This window comes from Pristis pectinata, chromosome 23 (assembly GCF_009764475.1).
Source record: "Pristis pectinata isolate sPriPec2 chromosome 23, sPriPec2.1.pri, whole genome shotgun sequence".
Taxonomy (NCBI): Eukaryota; Metazoa; Chordata; class Chondrichthyes; order Rhinopristiformes; family Pristidae; genus Pristis; species Pristis pectinata.
Window position 1 is genome coordinate 2209404 of NC_067427.1, and position 15605 is coordinate 2225008.

Sequence of the window (15605 nt, forward strand, 5' to 3'; positions counted from 1 at the left end):
TGAAACCCACCGGATACCGAAAAGCCTGGATAGAGTGGACGTGGAGAGGATGTTCCCATCAGTCCAGGATCCCAGGGCACAGCCTCAGAATAAAGGGACGTCCCTTTAGAACTGAGATGAGGAGGAATTTCTTCAGCCAGAGGGCGGTGAATCTGTGGAATTCATTGCCCCAGACGGCTGTGGAGGCCAAGTCATTGGGTGTATTTAAGGCAGAGATTGATAGGTTCTGGATTGGTAACAGGGTTAAAGGTTACCTGGAGAAGGGGGGAGAATGGGGTCAAGAAAAAAAAAGCCACGATTGAATGCTGGAGCAGACTCGATGGGCCGAATGGCCTAATCCTGCTCCTATATCTTATGGTCTTATAATGTGGTACAGCAGTGTGTAGACAAAGGTTTCAATATTTATTGAACAAAATAGGAACTCAAGAGTGGAGATTTGCAAATTACGTAAAATGTGTGTTAGGATTTTATATTAATTGTAATTGATTAATTACATCGTTAGAAATCTTTGTGAATATTCTCACTAAACACATGGTGCTGGGCCCATTGTTGCTTACCATCTATATTAATGGTAAACTGGATCAGCAAATTTGCAGACACCACCAAGATTGGGGGCGTAGTGGACAGCGAGGAAGGCTGTCAAAGCTTGCAGCGTGATCTGCACCAGCTGGGAAAATGGGCTGAAAAATGGCAGATGGAGTTTAATGCAGACACGTGTGAGGTGATGCACTTTGGGAGAACAAACCAGGGTAAGACTCACACAGTGAACGGTAGGGCACTGAGGTGTGCGGTAGAACACAGGGACCTGGGAATACAGATCCATAGTTCCTTAAAAGTGGCGTCGCAGGTAGACAGGGTCATAAAGAGAGCTTTTGGCACTTTGGCCTTCATAAATCAGGGCACTGAGTACAGGAGTTGGGATGTTATGTTGAAGTTGTACAAGACATTGGTGAGGCCAAATTCAGAGTATTGTGTGCAGTTCTGGTCACCTACGTACAGGAAAGATATCAATAAGCTTGAAAGAGTGCAGAGAAAATTTACACGGATGTTGCCGGGACTTGAGGACCAGAGTTATAGGGAAAGGTTGATTAGGTTAGGACTTTATTCCCTGGAGTGCAGGAGAATGGGAGATCTTATGGAGGTATACAAAATTATGAGGGGTATAGATAGGGTGGGTGCATGCAGGCTTTTTCCCCTCAGGTGGGGTGAGACTAGAACGAGAGGTCATAGGTTTAGGGTGAAAGGTGAAATATTTAAGGGAATCTGAAGGGGAAACTTCTTCACTCAGAGGGTGGTGCGAGTGTGGAATGAGCTGCCAGCAGAAGTTGTGGCTGCGGGTTCAATTGTAACATCTAAGAGAGGTTTGAATAGGTCCATGGATGAGAGGGGTTTGGAGGGATATGGTCCGGGTGCAGGTAAATGGGACTAGGCAGAAAACCAGGCTGGCATGGACTAGATGGGCTGAAAGGCCTGCTTCTGTGCTGTAGTACTCTATGACTCTATAAATGGAGTATCTGCAGTCTGGTGTAACCCAGCTTCAGTCTGGCCTCAGGACCCCCGGCCAGACATCAGAGCAAAACCTAAATAAGAAACACACATTTATTCTCATATTCTCTCACGAAGTAAGAGACCATTTAGCCCATCAAATCTATGCCAGCTCTCAATGTCGTCCCATCAGTCCCATTCCCCCACTTAGTCCCCTGTGGTTCATTGTCTCTCACACTCCTACCATGCATTGATACGACCTATCAACCAGCATGTCTTTGGAATAACATCCGAGCCTACAGTTCAGCACCTGCAGTGTTTGAAGCAATGTCCCAGCTTCTTTCACACAGTGTCTCTTTCCTAGGTTGGAAAGCCTCAGTTAATCTACCCACTCCTTGTGCAATGACTGTCTTTGTGACTGGTCTCAGAGCTGCCTCTTGTACCTGAACGTACCCCTTATACCTCGCTAATCTGCAGGATTTCGGTTCTGCTGGTGTGGTGTGACTGGAATATCGCACAGTTTGATCGTGTGCCTCCAACATTCTACAGATATTTGAGGCCTCAACCTGCCTCAACCACTTCCTCTGGCAGCTCATTCCATATACACACCACCCTCTGCGTGAAAAAGTTGCCCCTCGGGTCCCTTTTAAATCTCTCCCCTCTCACCCTAAACCCATGCCCTCTAGTTCTTCATTCCCCAACCCTGGGAAAAAGACTGTGTGCATTTACTCTATCTATGCCCCTCATGATTTTATACACCTCTATAAGGTCACCTCTCAGTCTCCTATGCTCCAAGGAATAAAGACCCAGCCTGCCCAACCTCTCCCTATAACTCGGGCCCCAGAGTCCCGGCAACATCCTCGTAAACCTCCTTTGCATTCCTTCCAGCTTAGTAACACCTTTAATCACCCTATGGTTCTGGGAAAGTGGAAAGTTAAAGTTTTTATGGTTTGGCTGATACTCTGAGGTTTGACATCACCTTGTGGGGTATGGTGGGGGAGGGGGAGAGTGGAGGGAGGTTCAGGTTTTTCGGATCTTGTATCTCCTGATTACAAAGACAGCAGAATACCAGTTTATTCCCTCCTGAATTCACCCTCGGCTGGTTCTGCTCACTGAACTCTTCCGTGCTCGATTATACGATCAGCGCTCACAGTCTAACAATGTCCTTACGATCCTCCTCATTCCCGTTCCTGGACCACTTGCTTCTGTTTCCAATCCACGCGCCCGCATTGTCCCCTCGTCTGCGCATACCGCTAAAGTTCAGAAGACTTCAGGCGACAAAAGCAGATGATTCCGTTTTTTGACAATGTCACATTTCCCTTCATTTGTGCTAAAGTGTTTCAGTCTGAGAGCAGCACCCACCCACAGTGTCTCCACACCCGATGGCAGATAATGGGATCTCGAATGTAATTGTATTCCTCCCACAGGTCAGACTCTGTCAACTGTTACACTGGTTCAAGTGCTCGTTTACTGTAAAAGCGTACATTATATTTCAGTTCTCATCAGATTATCATATATTTTCTGCCTCTAATTAATCCACAATTCAATAGATAAGATGAACATGATTCATGGCAGAAGTACACACTTTATTACTCAGAGCTTGGATCTTGCAGTTAGTTTCAACAAAATGGATCGCAACTTTATTTACCTAGTGGCCCAGAGTTTGCAGGTTCTGGTAAGCAGTGGTTCTCACCACTGACTCCGAAGAAAGCTCCCCAGAAAGATCTTGTGATTTCTATCAGGCATAAATTCAAGAAGATCCCAGGCACCCAGTCACTGCAGTCACTGTGCCTCCATCAAGCTGGCAGAGCAGCCAATCACTTACACTAATTCTCACAGACAGCAAACCAGGAAGCAATTTTTAATTAGCTGTTTAAGTTTTATGCAGATAGGTAGAGATGGCCATATACTTGTCTAAGTATGCTGGGATGTGGATTGTTATAAATGGAGTATTGAAGAATGATCCTTAAATATAAAAAATAGTTTTTTATGGCTGGAGAGTTTGTTTAGTATCATTGGTGTGCTATTAAAAACTCTGTTAGATCTCGCGCAGTGAAGATTTTCTGGGTATTTTGCCGGTGAGTTTGTAAATAGCTTAAAGTTCTTGTCAATTTATCTGCTTTCCCCTCAATTCTGGTTGAGAAAGCTGCAACTGCACGGTGTCTGCTGGGGCATTGAATCACTGATATAACTGACAAGCAGCCGAATCACTGAAATCACTGAATCACTGACAACAGCTGAATCACTGAAATCACTGAATCACTGACAACAGCTGAATCACTGAAATCACTGAATCGGTGACAGCAGCTTCAGCATTTCTGAGGTCAACATACGCGTGAAAATCTCACAGTTGCTTCAGTTTTACACAGCAGTTATATTCAATGAACAGCTGCAATATTACGATTGCAGCAAGTGCTGGAGACACTCAGCAGGTCAGGCAGCATCCGCAGAGGGAGAAAAACAGAGCTAATATCTCAGGTCAACAACCCTTTCCCTAATGTTCTGACAAAGAGTCTTTTCTGGTTTTGCTTCACGTTTCCAGCATCTTCAAAATTTTTGATTTTCAAATAAGATTTATGAGGATGGTCCAGGACTCGAGGGGCTGAGTTACAGAGAGAGGTTGGAGCATAGGAGAATGAGGGGTGATCTTATAGAGGTGTATAAAATTATGAGGGGCATCGATAGAGTGAATGCACTCAGTCTCTTCCCTGGGGAAGGAACCAAAAACTAGAGGGCACAGGTTTAAGGTGGGAGGGAAGAGATTTAAGAGGGATCTGAGGGGCAACTTTTTCACGCAGAGGGTGATGCGTAGATGGACCGAGCTGCCAGAGGAAGTGGGTGATGCAGGTACAATAACAACATTTAAAAGACATTTGGATTAGTACATGGACAGGAAAGGTTTGGAGGGCTATGTGCCAAGCACAGGCAAATGGCACTGGTTTGGGTAGGCACCATGGTCGGCATGGATGAGTTGGGCTGAAGGGCCTGTTCCCTGCTGTGTTACTCTGTGACTGTCTGAGTGCAGCCACCTCATTCCCCAGGACTGACTCTCGCCAGAGGCAGCGGTGATAAACAGCGTTTTAATTGAAAATAAAATAATTTTGCTGAAGCAGTTTTATAATCTGAGACTTTTGATTTACAGCTTCATTCTGTTTAATCATTATACATAATGTATTCCTTTCTGCCTTATGAATGTGCATTGCACACCTTTATCCCAGTATGTAACAATGCCAGTTCAGGCAAGAACCTCTCCGACTGATCTATAAAGGCAGAATTTACATTTTCAAGATATTATGCAGACTCCTTATTCCTAATTGGCCAGCTTTCATTTTCGATAACTTTGTTTGAAATTATCTGTGAGGATTTAAAGATAATTCACAGTCGACTGCAAATCAAAATTCATCAATTTTCAAAATAGGCTCAGTTCCATTAACAAGTGGCATGGTAACTGAGTGTTTCTGCTCCCGGATTCTTATTTAGAAGCATTTTAATTGCTTTTGATAGTTTTTTAAAATGAAAATTTGAAAATATGTGTAGTGTCTGCTAGGCTTTAGAGGTCTTACTGTAGTTTTAGGTGAACTAAATATCGCTTTGATCAGTTGGATCAAAGCGACTGAGCGATGGGGCTGTACTTAACGCAGCGTCTATTCCCACATCCTTCACTGGGAGCTGAGCCGAAGAGGCAGCAGGAAAGCCAAGGCAGGCGATCACCATGATCCCAGCACCTTCTGGTAATTGGCTGCCTTCTCACTGACCCCTGAGTCCCTCAGTGGGGAATCTGTCCCCTAGATCTGCAGCAGGCCGGACTTGACGCAGGGACAGCCAGTCCAAACAGAGAGCAGAGGCTGGAGGGGAGAAGGGTAAGTGTGAATAATTAACCTTCCCTTGATTTTATTGTTGATTTCTAACTGTGCTGAGGGTTCCTTCCTGCACCCCCCTTTCAGATGGTGGAAGAAGCTGCCGTTGAACCTTCAGGTGTGGGTTTTTCACGCAGAGGGTGATGCGTAGACGGACCGAGCTGCCAGAGGAAATGGTTGAGGCAGGCACAATAACACCATTTAAAAGACATTTGGTTTCGTACACGGTTTAGAGGGATATGGGCCAAACTCAAGCAAATGGGACTAGCCTAGGTGGGCACCATGGTCGGCATGGACGAGTTGGGCTGAAGGACCTGTTCCCTGCTGTGTCACCTCATTCCCCAGGACTAACTCTCGCCAGAGGCAGGGGTGATAAACAGTGTTTTAATTGAAAATAAAATAATTTTGCTGCAGCTCTTCCAGACCACCAGCACTCGTCGAGGGAAGCAATCTTTCCTCAACTGCCCTTGAACCCCTGCCTCACATCTATTCCCCGGTTATTGTGTCTAATGGACGGTTTGAGGGAATCCGCGGGCTGAGGGTTAGGTTGAATGTCAGTGGGATTTTCACCCTGCTGAGCTGCTACCTGCTGGGCTCTGGCTCCCGTTGTTAGTGTCCGAACAAAAGTCATTTGGAGTTTCCCAGCTGGCCAAAGCAACGATTGACGCTGTCTCCCAGAGTCCGCCAGGGGCTTAGAGCGTCAGAGGGGGTTGGTTTTACGATATTTCGGGAGGTTTCACATCTCCCCTCCTCACCAGGTGATAGCCCTGCCCATTCTTCCAGTTCCATTGTGGGCACAGCTCTCCCCACCATCGAGGACATCCACAAGGGGCGATGTCTCAGGAAGGTGACATCCATCATCTGGGCCGTGCCCTCTTCTCGATGCTGCCATCAGGCAGGAGGTACAGGAGCCTGAAGACCCACACCTCAAGGTTCAACAACAGCTTCTTCCCCACCACCGTCAGGTTCTTGAACCCACCTGAAAAACCCCAACACCACCTCGGACTAGATTTCTTTTTCTCTCTCTCAATCTTGCCCTAGTGTTGTTGTGGTTATTTTGTTGTTCATTTTGGTGCATGTGTAAGTTATGTATAATTTATGTTAATTTACGTTAACCTGTCATGTCTGTAATGTCCTGTGCTGTTGCTGCATAAAGCTTATTTTCATGTCGTTTATACCCCATGTGTGTCTGCCCATGGCAAGGAACTTGAAGATATGGGTTTGTGTCCACAGATTGACCAGACCTTCCTGTTTTCCAGGGTAGGGCATCCTTGCCCATCAGTACAGGCAATGCTGAGAGCACGAAGCGAGGTTCTGCTGCTCTGGAGTTTAATCCGTGTCTGCCGGATTCGGAAGAGCTGCTGCGCCCCGGAGAGCGGTAGGAACCTCACCACGGCAGTTAATGCAGTGGTGGGAGGAAATCTTGGGTCGTGGGTTAAAAACCAGAGAGGGAGAGTCAACTGTGCAAAGCTTGTCCACTTCCTCGAATTCACTCAGCATGCTGGTGGAGTGCCAGAGTTTAGTTGCTAAATTACCCGTTAAAGGAGAAGGCACCATCCTCAGAGACGGCAGGGCTTGTTTATACAGGTTTATACAAACACAGCAAAACTCCACCCGTCCACTGTCCTCCTGTCCCGATCATTTGGCATCAAGCGACCCCGTTTCTCACACTCCCTTTAATTCCACCAGGGCCCTTTTCCTCAAACCCTTCCTTTAGACTCACTGGGGCCACGTTTAAACTCACACAGATCACTGGAAACTCATTATACTGCTGGGAACATCTAAAATAAAGTGAATTAAAAGATTGTTGGGGTAATAGGAATAACATCCAATGGTCTGGGAAGTCTTCCATCCAGCACTACCTTAGTCTTGAGGGTACCAGATTATCAGGGTGTTACTGTAATTTAGTGGGTTTCGGTAGCATTGCTAAATCTACATTGTATAAAGGGACGTAATTACATTGAGACCATCAAGGGGGAACATCAAAACCAGTGTTGGTTTGAATTGGAATTGGAACTGGAACTGGTTTATTACTGTCACAAATACTGAGATACAGTGAAAAGCTTTTGTTCATGTGCCATCCAGACAGATCTTTCCGTACGTATGTACATTAAAGTAGTACAAAGAAAAGCAGAATGCAGAATTTAGTGTTACAGTTACAGAGAAAGTTGGTTAGAGGCCGTGAGGATTTTGATCAATTTTGCAAATGGGAATAGACTTCATGTCAACAACACAAAGAGAATCTCACCCGAGTTGCTGTATCTGGAATGAGCTGCCAGAAACAGTGGTTGAGGCAGGCACATTAGCAACATTTAAAAGCCGTCTAGATAAGTCCATGGATAGGAGAGGTTCAGAGGGCTGTGGGCCAAACGCGGGCAGATGGGACCAGCTCACTGGGCAACACAGTCGGCATGGACGAGTTGGGCTGAAGGGCCTGTTCCCATGCTGTGTGACTCTGTGACTCTGTGACTCTATTCAGAAGTGCCATGTGCATTTTTAGCTTAGATATGAAATTTAAATTATTTTTAGGATTGGAAAAAGGTTTGAATTGATATGGTCCCTTTTATAATCTCTAGACACCCCTAAGCTCTCTTTAGCTAAGAAAGTTGTACTGAAGAATAGATTCTGTCGTAATTTAACAGATGCAGCTCACTCACAGCGAGGCCTCAGAAACAGCAGTGTTATAATGACCTGCTCCCTGGGTTTTAGGGAATGCTGAGTGAGGAGAAATATCAGTCCTCTACCTGACCTTGACCAGTGAAGCAAAAACAGGAGAGTATTTGTTCTATTTTAGTTTACTTTTTTCTAATGTTTCTAATTTCAGCACTTAAAGATTAACTTCATTTTTAACAATTTTTTAAACTGTTTAACTCTATTTGATCTGTTTCTAAATGCCAGAGGCATCTTAAAACTGTTCAAAGGCTGTGAACAGCAGTGAGCTGTCAGGCGTGAATCAGAGCAAAGTGAGGGTGAGGCATCAGGATCTATCACCCTGTCGTCACCCATAGCAACTGGCCTTCCAGGGCGATTGGGCCCCTGGGGCTGGAAGAAGCAGGTGTGACCATGTGTGCACTGCTTCAGGGACCCTGGTTCAATCCTGACCTCAGGCGCTGTCTGTGTGGAGTTTGCACGTTCTCCCTGTTTCCTTCAGGGCGCTCTGATTTCCTCCCACGTCCCAAAGACGTGCATGCTGGCAGGTTAACTGGCTGCTGTAAATTACTCCTAGTGTAGGTGAGTGTAAGGACAATAGCGAGGAGTTGATTGGCATTTGAGAGAGAATAGGCTACAGGGAAATAAATGTAGGAGCAGGATTCATGTGAATTCTCTGAGAGCTAGCAAAGACCATAGGCTGAATGGCCTCCTTTGTGTCATAAGAAGAATTGGGATGTAAGATGTAATAGTGTAGACCTGAAGACATTGGAGCAGAATGAGGCCATTCAGCCCATCGAGTCTGCTCTGCCATTCATTCGTGGCTGATTTTTTTTTCTCAGCCCCATTCTCCTGCCCTCTCCCTGTAACCCTTAACTCACAGAGCAGTCGAGAACCTATCAATCTCTGCCTTAAATACACCCAATGACTTGGCCTCCACAGCCCTCTGTGGCAACGAATTCCACAGATTCACCACCCTCTGGATGAAGAAATTCCTCCTCATCTCTTGTCCTAAAGGGACATCCCTTTATTCTGAGGCTGTGCTCTCGGATCCTGGGCTCTCCCACTGATGGAAACATCCTCTCCACGTCCACTCGATCCAGGCCTTTCAGTGTCTGGTAGGTTTCAATGAGATCCCCCCCCCCCCCCCTGCCATCATTCTGAACTGCATCGAGTACAGGCCCAGAGACATCAAATGCCCCCAACCCGACCTGCAGCATCTACATTCTTCTACTTCTGAGGCTCTTGAGCTGTTGGTGCTACTCCTGTGGCCAGTTACATTTCCCATGACTCAGTTTCATGCCGTTTTTCTATAAGCCCTTCTTGCTGACACTTCCTGACTCAAAAGCAAAATCCTTTAGATGCTGGAAACCTGGAAAATGCTGGAAACACTCAGCATCCGTGGAGAGAATGAGACAGAGTTAATGTTTCGGATCACCAATCCTTCACTAGAGCTGGAAGAAGTTAGAAGCAGGTGTTGGGGTGCAGAGGAAGTGTGGAGAGGAGGAGTTAATGACGGGGAGGTCCGATGAGGGGGTGGAGGGATGGAATGATATGGGAGAGATGGTGCCAGATGAAAGCAGGAAATGAGACAAATAAAGGACTTGGAGGATCATCACCAAACACCCAAATAAGCGGTTAAGATCTAACTCCTGCATGGTTATGAGCTTATTTCTGTATTTTTTGGGAAATTAGCTGCTGTACTGTGATTGGTCAACAGTCAAAGTGGCAAAGCTTCTGTTTTATGAATGTGGGTCTGGAGGAACAAGAACTGAAGGGAACATTGAACATAAAATGAGATCATTTGTAGAGAAAATTTATTTCCAAATTTTAACAAAGAAGGTGAATTATTTGCTGGATAGAAGCTTAATAACCTCCTCATTGGTTTTTACCGTGAGCCCTCGCATTTGTGGGAGCCACAGAGCACCTTGATCTGCTGATGTGGAGGGGTTCTGACATCACACAGGAACAACCTCACCACAGCAGCATTCACATTCTTCCACGTCGAAGGCCCGTGAGCTGCTGGGATATTCATTTTCACCTTTTATTGAGTCATTGATTTCAGTTTAGTCTGTTTTTTTTAGTGGGGGTGGTTAAGACACCATCAAGATGATTAATGATTGATCGTTAAAGTGACTTGGCCCAGTATTGAGAACATACTAAACAAAACTGCTAATGGAACACTGCCCTTGTATTCAAAGAAATAAGATCGACACCAGCTGTGCAAAGCTGGTTAGACCCCACCGGTAGCACCGCGAACCCCAGGAATCCTGGAACCAGTAGGAGCACTGGGAGCACCAGAGGATGCCAAGGAATGGCAGATGAAGTTTAATTCGGATAAATGTGAGGTGTTGCATTTTGTAAGTCAAATCCAGGTAGGACTTTCACAGTGAAGGGTAGGGTCCTGGGGAGTGTTGTAGAACAGAGGGACCTTGGAGTACATGTACATGGTTCCCTAAAGGTGGAGTCACAGGGAGACAGGATGGTGAAGAAGGCGTTTGGCACGCTGGCCCTCATCAATCAGGGCATTGAGTATAGAAGTTGGGAGGTCATGGTGCGGTTGTACAGGACACTGGTGAGGCCACACTTGGAGTATTGTGTTCAGTTTTGGTCACCCTGCTGTAGGAAAGATGTGATTAAACTGGGAAGAGCGCAGAAAAGATTTACAAGAATGTTGCCAGGACTTGAGGGACTGAGTTACAGGGAGAGGTTGGACAGGCTGGGACTTTGTTCCTTGGAGTGTAGGAGACTGAGAGGTGACCTTATAGAGGTGTATAAAATCATGAGGGGCATAGATAGGGGAATGCACTCGGTCTTTTTCCCAGGGTTGGGGAATCAAGAAGTAGAGGGCACAAGCTAAAGGTGAGAGGGACCTGAGGGGCAACTTTTTTTACACAAAGGGTGGTGTGGACGTGGAACGAGCTGCCAGAGGAAGTGGTTGAGGCAGGTACAACAACAACTTTTAGAAGGCAGTTGGATGGGTTCATGGATTGGAAAGGTTTAGAATGTTATGGGCCAAACGCTGGCAAATGGGACTAGCATGGATGGGTACAGACCAGTGGGCCAAAGGGCCTATTTCCGTGCTGTATGACTCTCTGAACTCTTTTCAAGTTATTTGTTGTTGGCTGGAAGTGAAAGACTTTCAGAAGAGGCACTTCATGCTATCTTTTTCCAGAGGGTTTGAGATAATGTAAACAGAACAGTGGACTGTAGTTGGACTGAGATCAGGGAATCCATTCACTGTATCTTATTGTTTGCAGAAGCAGGAAAGATATCTTTGTACTGAAGACAAACATTTACTCCTGGGGTAGTGGTGATGGGGAAATTGCAGATAATACCACTGGGTCAGAAGCAGAGTAGTTTGTTCACAGAATGCAAACTACATTCATTGTCACGTCTTTTGTTGAGAGTGACAAAAGAGCTTCTCTACAAACAGTGGGTAGGTTCCCGTTGCCTGGAAACCCTGAAATCTACAGTTTACCATTTTTACACAAACAAAAAGAGAGAAAATGGAATGATAATTCCGGTTTATTATTAATGCAAAGCTGTCTGGGCAACCCCAAAGACGTGAAGAGCTTTGGGTCAACAGGGTGCAGTTCAATAACAAACAATCTGCTGGAGGAACTCAGCAGATCGCGCAGCATCTGTGGGGAGGGAAAGGAATTGTTGACGTTTCAGGTTGAAACCCTGCATCAGAACCAGAAACGTTGACAATTGCTTCCCCCCCCACAGATGCTGCTCGACCCGTTGAGTTCCTCCAGCAGATTGTCTGTTGCTCCAGATTCCAGTGTCTGCCGTCTCTGGTGTCTGCACTTCAACATCCTGTACATAGATGCAAAATACAGAAATGACTGTGGTTCACCGGCTGTTTTGCTGCTAGGTTTTGCTGACAATTTTGGTTTTACTGACAGATTCTAGGACTCCACACTCAGCCAAATCTTGTAGGGCAAAGATTTAAGAGATAAGAGGGAAAGTGCATTAGTTTTTAAGGAATTATTTTGTTTCAGTTGAACGTTTTAAATTATTTATGTGTTTTAATTAACTTTCCTTTCTTATTTAAGCACTTAATAATAACTTATATTTTTACATTTCTTTGCAATAAGCTGTTAAAAGCAACCACAGCTTTTACAGCCGGTAAAGCCCCACCATCCTGCCTTGTCAGACCGACAAGGGATTCTGAGTCGGGGCTTCCTCATGGTGTTACTTGATGCCCTATTACATGTGACCAGGTCACAGTGCGGAGGGCACCGCTAACAGTGGGGGTTCTGCACATAACCAGCCACTCTGCCTACACGTGTATTGGTTAAGGGCACAACATATTTATGAAGTAATTTGCATCCCATCCAAGGAGGCCACACTGACCAATGCTGGAGGCTGGGAAGTTCTCCTAGTGAGTGATGACGACTTGGCTTCTTTCCCTGAGCTTCCACAGGGGAGACAATTCCAAAGGTTCCCCACCCTCCTCATCTCAGTCTGAAACAGACAGTCCCTTATTCTCAAATTGTGTCCACCAGATCCTGGACTCCTCGGCCGGGGGAAATGTCCCCCCTGTACGTGTCCTGTTGGTCACATCCGGTCAGCCTGCTCTTTGCTTCCTGTCCAATAACCAGGTCTCAATCATAGAACATAGAACAAAGAACATAGACCATAGAACATAGAACATAAACCACAGAACATAGAACATACAACAGTACAGCACAGGAACAGGCCCCTTGGCCCACAGTCTTGTGCCGAACTAATTAAACTAGTAATTAAATGCCCAACTGAACTAATCCCTTGTGTCTACACAGTGTTCATCTCCCTCCATTCCCTGCACATCCATGTACCTATCTAAGAGACTCTTAAACACCTCTATCGTATCTGCCTCCACCATCACCTGTGGCAGCACATTCCAGGCACCCACCACTCTCTGTGTAAAAATCCTGCCCTGCACATCTCCTTTGAACTTACCCTCTCTCACCTTAAATGCATGCATTCTGGTATTAGACATTTCAACCCTGGGAAAAAGATAGACCTGAAGAAGGGTCCTGACCTGAAACATTGACCGCCTGCTTTTCTCCACGGATGCTGCCTGTCCTGCTGAGTTCCTCCAGCATCATCGTGTTTTTCATCTCGATTCCAGCATCTGCAGTCCTTTGTTTCTCTCAAAAAAGATACCGGCTGTCTGCTCTATCTGTGCCTCTCATAATCTTACAAACTTCCATCAGGTCTCCCCTCAGCTTCCACTGCTCCAGAGAAAACAACCCAAGTTTGTCCAACCTCTCCTTATAGCTCAGACCCTCTAATCCAGGCAGCATCCTGGTGAACCCCTTCTGCACCCTCTCCAGAGCCTCTACATCCTTCCCACAATGGGAGCGACCAGAACTGAATGCAACACTCCAGATGTAGCCTAACCAGGCTTTTATAAAGCTGCAACCTAACTTCCCGACTCTTGAACTCAATGCCTTGACTAATGAAAGCAAGCATGCTGTACGCCTTCTTTACCACCCTATCAACCTGTACTGCCGCTTTCAGGGAGCTATGGACTTTAATCCCAAGATCCCTCTGTTCATCAACACTAAGGGCCTTGCCATTAACAGTGTACTGTCCCTTTATATTTGATCTCCCAAAGTGCAACACCTCACAGTTAGCCAGATTAAACTCCATCTGCAACTGATCTATATCCTTTGGCAACCTTCTACACTGTCCAAACGCCACCAATCATTGTATTGTCTGCAAACTTACTAACCCGCGCATCCACCTTTTCATCCAGGTCACTTATATACATCACAGACAGCAGAGGTTCCAGTACGAATCCCTGCGGAACACCACTGGTCACAGACCTCCAGCCAGAATAAGTCCCATGGACCACTCCCCTCTCTTCTATGGGCAAGCCAATTCCAAATCCAAACAGTGAAGTCACCGTGGGTCCCACGCTTCTCAATCTTTTGTCAGTACATTCCCCAATTCCACATGCTCTGACCCTGTTAAATGTCCCGTGCAGAACCTGATCTAAAGCTTCCCGGAAATCCAAATCCGCCACGTGTACCGGTCCCTCCTCACTCACCAGTCAAATCCTCAAACAACCCCAGCAGATTCATCAAACATGATTTTCCTTCATGAATCCATTATTCTTTTCAAGAGTTAGTGTTTCAGTCAGGATTCTGATCTGAACTGTTAACTATCTCTCCCTCCACAGATGCTGCCTGACCTGCTGAGTGTTTCCAGTAGTTTTCATTTCAGATTTCCAGCATCTGCAATATTTTGCCTTTGTTAAAATTGCTGGGAATTGTACTTGCAGTATTATTGTGTGCCAGCAGGAGGGGGCATTGCTCATATCTTTATAGGAAAGGAAGAAGGTCGGAATTAAATTTGTCGTCAATCTAAAGCGGAAAAAACAGCTCCCTGATTTGGTTTGGGGTCTCTTTAAAAAAAAATTTTATTAAATGAACTGAAATGCAGAATAGGTGTTTTCACATGGATTGGAATTGTGGCTCAGTGAGCAGCTCACTTTCCCTGGAGTCAGACGTTGGTGGGTTCAAATCCCACTCCAGACACAGTGAGACACAGGCGGGGCGGGTGTTACAATGACACCAGCACTGGGTGTATCAGGCATCGCCCATGTGGCTAATTGTGGGACATCTTCTATTGGGATGTGACCTCAGAAGCCAGGCCCAGTTTCCTGTGAGCCTTCAGCTGGTACGGACTTGATGGAGCAAATGGCCTCTTTTGCAATATTGGCTGCCACCACTGTGCCGGTGCTGTAGTGTTTACCCTCTGCCCTGCTCCCCTGCTGTTCCTTGGGACCCACTCCCCGCTCCCCCTCCCCTTCTGATGGGGAGCTCCTATCAGAATCAGAATCAGAATCAGATTTATTATCGCTGACTTGTGCGTCATGAAGTTTGTTGTTTTGTGGCAGCAGTACAGCGCAAAGATATAAAATTATCATAAGTTACAAAAATAAGCAGTGTAACAAAAAGGAATAACGAGGTAATGTTCATGGGTTCACGGACCGTTCAGAAATCTGATGGCGGAGGGGAATCCTGAATCGTTGAGTGTGGGTCTTCAGGCTCCTGTACCTCCTCCCCGATGGCAGTAACGAGAAGAGGGCATGTCCCGGATGGTGAGGGTCCTTAGTGACAGATGCGGCCTCCTTGAGGCACCACCTCTTGAAGATGTCCTCGATGGTGGGGTGGGTCGTGCCCGTGATGGAGCTGCCCAGGGTTACTTGGGAGTTACAGAAGGTTGAGAATTTTCGGGAATTACTGATGGCCATTATCACATCTCCTTGCTCTCAGAGCTCTGTTCCTAAATCACTCTTGGGTCTGAAACCTGTGCTCACGTCATGCTGACCTTGACCCCAGTGACGTGTGGCCAAGATCCAATCAATACTTCACACACAGGCTTCAGGGCCTGGTGAAGGATGTGGTACAATGTGTAACTGAACTATATCAGTGCTCAAAACAAGGTAGATCCTCGAAAATACCCACCTCAGCAGGTCAGTGGGAGAAGCAACGTTAAAGTCTCAGGTCGATGACCTTTCATCTGCACAAAAATAGATCCCTGTTCATTCTCTTGATGAGACAGCAGCCACTATCCCTGTGTCCACGGTGCACACCATGCTCAGGAACTCTG

At 46.1% G+C, this 15605-nt stretch overlaps 1 protein-coding gene across 1 annotated transcript in view; it reads left to right on the forward strand.

Annotated features, from left to right (window-relative positions):
• Positions 1 to 6615: 6615 nt before the first annotated feature.
• LOC127582269 (uncharacterized) overlaps positions 6616 to 15605 on the forward strand; it is a 52770-nt gene continuing 43780 nt past the window's right edge. Inside the window, exon 1 of the mRNA XM_052037441.1 lies at positions 6616 to 6720. The gene's annotated coding sequence lies outside the window, so the exon portion shown is untranslated. The remainder of the gene's footprint in view (positions 6721 to 15605) is intronic.